Genomic DNA, 6,971 nt, shown 5'->3' on the forward strand with positions numbered 1-6,971 from the left:
ACCGAGGGTCAACGTGTATGGCTCTTTTAAGTGCTCTATTCTGTATAGTTTGGAGTTTCCTCAGGTGGTATTTTGCTGCATAATCCCACACTGGGCACGCATACTCTAACATGGACCTGACCAGGCTGCAGTATACCTTGATTCCTAGGTCGCCGGAAAGGCCGCTACTAGTGTTTAGTACTGGATATACACTCCTGGAAATGGAAAAAAGAACACATTGACACCAGTGTGTCAGACCCACCATACTTGCTCCGGACACTGCGAGAGGGCTGTACAAGCAATGATCACACGCACGGCACAGCGGACACACCAGGAACCGCGGTGTTGGCCGTCGAATGGCGCTAGCTGCGCAGCATTTGTGCACCGCCGCCGTCAGTGTCAGCCAGTTTGCCGTGGCATACGGAGCTCCATCGCAGTCTTTAACACTGGTAGCATGCCGCGACAGCGTGGACGTGAACCGTATGTGCAGTTGACGGACTATGAGCGAGGGCGTATAGTGGGCATGCGGGAGGCCGGGTGGACGTACCGCCGAATTGCTCAACACGTGGGGCGTGAGGTCTCCACAGTACATCGATGTTGTCGCCAGTGGTCGGCGGAAGGTGCACGTGCCCGTCGACCTGGTACCGGACCGCAGCGACGCACGGATGCACGCCAAGACCGTAGGATCCTACGCAGTGCCGTAGGGGACCGCACCGCCACTTCCCAGCAAATTAGGGACACTGTTGCTCCTGGGGTATCGGCGAGGACCATTCGCAACCGTCTCCATGAAGCTGGGCTACGGTCCCGCACACCGTTAGGCCGTCTTCCGCTCACGCCCCAACATCGTGCAGCCCGCCTCCAGTGGTGTCGCGACAGGCGTGAATGGAGGGACGAATGGAGACGTGTCGTCTTCAGCGATGAGAGTCGCTTCTGCCTTGGTGCCAATGATGGTCGTATGCGTGTTTGGCGCCGTGCAGGTGAGCGCCACAATCAGGACTGCATACGACCGAGGCACACAGGGCCAACACCCGGCATCAATGGTGTGGGGAGCGATCTCCTACACTGGCCGTACACCACTGGTGATCGTCGAGGGGACACTGAATAGTGCACGGTACATCCAAACCGTCATCGAACCCATCGTTCTACCATTCCTAGACCGGCAAGGGAACTTGCTGTTCCAACAGGACAATGCACGTCCGCATGTATCCCGTGCTACCCAACGTGCTCTAGAAGGTGTAAGTCAACTACCCTGGCCAGCAAGATCTCCGGATCTGTCCCCCATTGAGCATGTTTGGGACTGGATGAAGCGTCGTCTCACGCGGTCTGCACGTCCAGCACGAACGCTGGTCCAACTGAGGCGCCAGGTGGAAATGGCATGGCAAGCCGTTCCACAGGACTACATCCAGCATCTCTACGATCGTCTCCATGGGAGAATAGCAGCCTGCATTGCTGCGAAAGGTGGATATACACTGTACTAGTGCCGACATTGTGCATGCTCTGTTGCCTGTGTCCATGTGCCTGTGGTTCTGTCAGTGTGATCATGTGATGTATCTGACCCCAGGAATGTGTCAATAAAGTTTCCCGTTCCTGGGACAATGAATTCACGGTGTTCTTATTTCAATTTCCAGGAGTGTAGTATCTGCAGCCTGGCGCTTGCCTTTTTTATCAAGTTGGCTATATGCGTTTGCAAAGTGAGGCGTTTGTCTAGCGTGACCCCGAGGTACCGCGCTGAGTTCCTCCACGGTAGATTCCCGCCTTGGAATGTCAGCACAGGGGGAGGGCGGTGTCTGGAAGGTCTTTTCCCTGGCTTTTTCCGTGCGGTTCCAGGCGCTACAGTCTTGAACCGCGCGACCGCTACGGTCGCAGGTTCGAATCCTGTCTCGGGCATGGATGTTTGTGATGTCCTTAGGTTACTTAGGTTTAAAGTAGCTCTAAGTTCTAGGGGACTGCCGACCACAGCAGTTAAGTCCCATAGTGCTCAGAGCCATTTGGACCTTTTTGAACCCAGCTTTTTCGTGAACATTATTGCTTGGGTCTTGTCAGCATTGAGTGTGACCCGCCACTTTTTGGCCCGTGCCTCCGTTTTGTTTAGGATTCACTGACGGCGCGTGGTGGCGATATTGCGATTCCCACGCAGAGAGAGTAAGGCGGTGTCGTCCGCGAACTGTGCATTTTTGACATGCTGGGCTGTGGGGGTGTCTGCTGTGTAGCAGCTGTACAGCGTGGGCCCTAATACCGATTCCTGGGGTACTCCCGCTCGTATGTCCCTTTTGGTGAAACGTTTATTGTCTATTTTGACTACAAAAGTTCGTCGTGTAAGGTAACTTCTTACAAGGGAACCTCCCCATCGCACCCCCCTCAGATTTAGTTATAAATTGACACAGTGGATAGGCCTTGAAAAACTGAACACAGATTAATCGAGAAAACAGGAATAAGGGAAATACGGAAGCGTTCGATCCCGCCCGTCTGCTTTGACCCATGACGTCACAAATATGGCGGAAACAAAAACAAACACACACACTTTCCACAAGAAACCTAATGACACTAACGGGACAAGCGCGGGAAATGGGGTGTTTTGGGTGGGGGAGAGGGGGCAAAGTAAATATAAACAAATTTAGACGCCTTGCGTAGCTACAACGTGTAAGTGAAGACAGCCATGCATGAATACCCACCCACCTCCCCAGGGGTCGTAACCCCTGCAACCCATAGAAGATAAAGATGCTTCAGTAGATGAGTAGTGTTTTTTGTCTTTTTAAAAAAAAATCTCACGGGGTAGAACGAACAGATCAGAAAAGTAAACAAAATAAGATAAAACAGAACTGGAGACAGCCACACTCAAACCAAACTCCGCGCCGTCATGACGTCACACACAACACCCTTACGTCACGGGTCAAAGCCGACGCGTGGGATCGGACGCTTCTGTCGACCCGGAATAAGTTGTGTGGAACTATGACAAAATAAGCAAAATATACAAACTGAGTAGTCCATGCACTAGATATGCAACATTAAGGACAATCTGGGCTGAGGAGCGCCGTGGTCTCGTGGATAGAGTGAGCAGCTGCGGAACGTGAGGTCCTTGGTTCGAGTCTTCCCTCGAGTGAAAATTTTACTTTCTTTATTTTCGCAAAGTTATGATCTGTCCGCTCATTCATTGACGTGTCTGTTCACTGTAATAAGTTTAGTGTCTGTGTTTTGCGACCGCACTCCAAAACCGTTCGATTAGTAGACAAAAGGACGTGCCTCTCCAATAGGAACCGAAAACATTTGATCGCAAGGTCATAGGTCAACCGATTCCTCCACAGGAAGACACGTCTGATATATTCTATACGACAATGGTGACGGCATGTGCGTCACATGACAGGTATATGTTGTCGACCCACCTAACTTGTACACTTGGCGAATGGGTAAAAAGATTCTTCTGCCTTGCCCGATTTAGGTTTTCTTGTGGATGTGATAATCACTCCCAAAAAAGTGATGAAAACGTAGGAGTTTGTCACATAAACTGCAACAAATGAATGCAACTGTTTCACAGTCACACAGTTTTCCCTGTGCTCTGTCAAAACGTATGTGTTTTCAAATGTTTCCGTGTGTAGACCGTCAAATCCTGCATATGTCCAAGCAAATGTGAACATGTCCTGGAATTTTGGAGAGCGAAGTTGAAAATGTGTGAGTGCCTGAACTTTGATAATTGTCTGAAAATAAAAAATTAAACTTTTCACTCGAGAGAAGACTTGAACCAAGGACCTCTCGCTCCGCAGCTGCTCACGCTAACCACGGGACCACGGCGCTCGTACGCTCACACTTTCCTTGATGTTGCTACCTTGCGCATGGACTACTCAGTTTGTATTTTTTGCTTATTTTTTTCTTAGTTCCACACAACTTCTTCCTGTTTTCTCGATTGATCAGTGTTCAGTTTTTCAAGCCTATCCCTGTGCAACTTATAACTCAATCTGAGGGGGATGCGATGGGGAGGTTCCCTTGTTAGTAATTTGACCAATGCCCCAGGGAAACCTTGGGTATACAGCTTGTACAGTAGTCCTGTGTGCCAGACTGTATCAAAGGCTTTTGCTACATCTAGCATAACCATTCCACAGTAGCCTTTGTAGCTGTATGCAAGGGCAGCGGCCTCTACTACCCTCATCAGCTGTTGTGCTGCAGGGTGGTTTCTTTGAGAGCCAAACTGCTCTTTCGGTATTATCTGTTCCCTGCTGAGGTGCTGCTGAATGGGGAACGACAGAAGGCAGGCGTTCATATAGCTTGCTCATCTACATCTACATCCATACTCCGCAAGCCACCTGACGGTGTGTAGCGGAGGGTACCTTGAGTACCTCTATCGGTTCTCCCTTCTATTCCAGTCTCGTACTCTTTGTGGAAAGAAGGATTTTCGGTATGCCTCTGTGTGGGCTCTAATCTCTATTGATTTTATCCTCATGGTCTCTTCGCGAGATATACACAGGAGGGAGCAATATACTGCTTGACTCCTCGGTGAAGGTATGTTCTCGAAACTTCAACAAAAGCCCGTACCGAGCTACAGAGCGTCTTTCCTGCAGAGTCTTCCACTGGAGTTTATCTGTCATCTCCATAACGCTTTCACGATTACTAAATGATCCTGTAACGAAGCACGCTGCTCTCTGTTGGATCTTCTCTATTGTAAGTAGGCTGTTTATGTTTTCTTATCGGCAACGTTACGTAGCGCTCTATATGAAAATCACTGGCTGTGCTGTGTGCAGTCTGTGGCTAGTTTGCATTGTTGTCTGCCATTGTAGTGTTGGGCAGCGGCAGCTGGATGTGAACAGCGCGTAGCGTTGCACAGTTGGAGGTGAGCCGCCAGCAGTGGTGGATGTGGGGAGAGAGATGGCGAAGTTTTGTAATTTGTCATGAACTGCTATATATATTATGACTATTAAGGTAAATACATTGTTTGTTCTCTACTAAAATCTTTCATTTGATAACTATCCCTATCAGTAGTTAGTGCCTTCAGTAGTTTGAATCTTTTATTTAGCTGGCAGTAGTGGCGCTCGCTGTATTGCAGTAGTTCCAGTAACGAAGATTTTTGTGAGGTAAGTGATTTCTGAAAGGTATAGGTTAAAGTTAGCCAGGGCCATTCCTTTGTAGGGATATCTGAAAGTCAGACTGCGTTGCGCTAAAAAAATATTGTGTGTTAGTTTAAGCACAGTCTTGTATAAGTTGCTCAAAGGGGACTATCTCTTCTATTAACCCTATCTGGTACGGATCCCACACTGCTGAGCAGTATTCAAGCAGTGGGCGAACAAGCGTACTGTAACCTACTTCCTTTGTTTTCGGATTGCATTTCCTTAGGATTCTTCCAATGAATCTCAGTCTGGCATCTGCTTTACCGACGATCAACTTTATATGATCATTTCATTTTAAATCACTCCTAATGCGTACTCCCAGACAATTTATGGAATTAACTGCTTCCAGTTCCTGACCTGCTATATTATAGCTAAATGATAAGGGATCTTTCTTCCTATGGATTCGCAGCACATTACACTTGTCTACATTGAGATTCAATTGCCATTCCCTGCACCATGCGTCAATTCGCTGCAGATCCTCCTGTATTTCAGTACAATTTTCCATTGTTACAACCTCTCGATATACCACAGCATCATTCGCAAAAAGCCTCAGTGAACTTCCGATGTCATCCACAAGGTCATTTAGGTATATTGTGAATAGCAACGGTCCTACGACACTCCCCTGCGGCACACCTGAAATCACTCTTACTTTGGAAGACTTCTCTCCATTGAGAATGACATGCTGCATTCTGTTATCTAGGAACTGTTCAATCCAATCACACAATTGGTCTGACAGTCCATATGCTCTTACGTTGTTCATTAAACGACTGTGGGGAACTGTATCGAACGCCTTGCGGAAGTCAAGAAACACGGCATCTACCTGGGAACCGTGTCTATGGCCCTCTGAGTCTCGTGGACGAATAGGGCGAGCTGGGTTTCACACGATCGTCTTTTTCGAAACCCATGCTGATTCCTACAGAGTAGATTTCTAGTCTCCAGAAAAGTCATTATACTCGAACATAATACGTGTTCCAAAATTCTACAACTGATAGACGTTAGAGATATAGGTCTATAGTTCTGCACATCTGTTCGACGTCCCTGCTTGAAAACGGGGATGACCTGTTCCCTTTTCCAATCCTTTGGAACGCTACGCTCTTCTAGAGATCTACGGTACACCGCTGCAAGAAGGGGGGCAAGTTCCTTCGCGTACTCTGTGTAAAATCGAACTGGTATCCCATCAGGTCCAGCGGCGTTTCCTCTTTTGAGCGATTTTGATTGTTTCTCTATCCCTCTGTCGTCTATTTCGATATCTACCATTTGTCATCTGTGCGGCAATCTAGAGAAGGAACTACAGTGCAGTATTCGTCTGTGAAACAGCTCTGGAAAAAGACATTTAGTATTCAGGGTGGGGAGAAGACTAATTGGCCTATAGTTTTGCGGGAAAGGGGGTCCTTACCAGGTTTCGCGATCGCGATTACTACCGCATGTTTCCAGGCTTTTGGAAATCTGCGCGGCCGCGTGATCTCGTTGAAGATGTCCGTTAGGAGCTCGATTGCAACGGGCGGTAGGTTCTTTAATAATTGAAATGATAATTAATTGGACACCCTAGCTGCAAGCAGGCGTTGATATACTTCATTGGGGACATGTTGAAAATGTGTGCCCCGACCGGGACTCGAACCCGGATCTCCTGCTTACATGGCAGACGCTCTATCCATCTGAGCCACCGCGGGCACAGAGGATAGTGCGTCTGCAGGGACTTATCCCTTGCACGCTCCCCGTGAGATCCACATTCCCAACATGTCCACAACACTACATTCGTAGTGCGCCTAATAGATGTTTGCCCATCATACTCATTACTCGTGGCAGATTAATCTACCAAGTCCCGTACGAGTTCGGGCATAGCGTGTGCGTTCGCACAAGAAGGTCAAAGGCCGGGAACCCATCTTTTTAAGTATATAT

At 48.3% G+C, this 6,971-nt stretch overlaps 1 non-coding gene across 1 annotated transcript; it reads right to left on the reverse strand.

Moving 5' to 3' along the window:
- Positions 1 to 6,669: 6,669 nt before the first annotated feature.
- On the reverse strand, positions 6,670 to 6,743 carry Trnat-ugu (transfer RNA threonine (anticodon UGU)). The gene has a single exon. It is a non-coding gene; the product is annotated as a tRNA-Thr (tRNA).
- Positions 6,744 to 6,971: the final 228 nt, after the last annotated feature.

The sequence above is a fragment of the Schistocerca cancellata genome, chromosome 7 (genome assembly GCF_023864275.1).
Source record: "Schistocerca cancellata isolate TAMUIC-IGC-003103 chromosome 7, iqSchCanc2.1, whole genome shotgun sequence".
NCBI classification, from domain to species: Eukaryota; Metazoa; Arthropoda; class Insecta; order Orthoptera; family Acrididae; genus Schistocerca; species Schistocerca cancellata.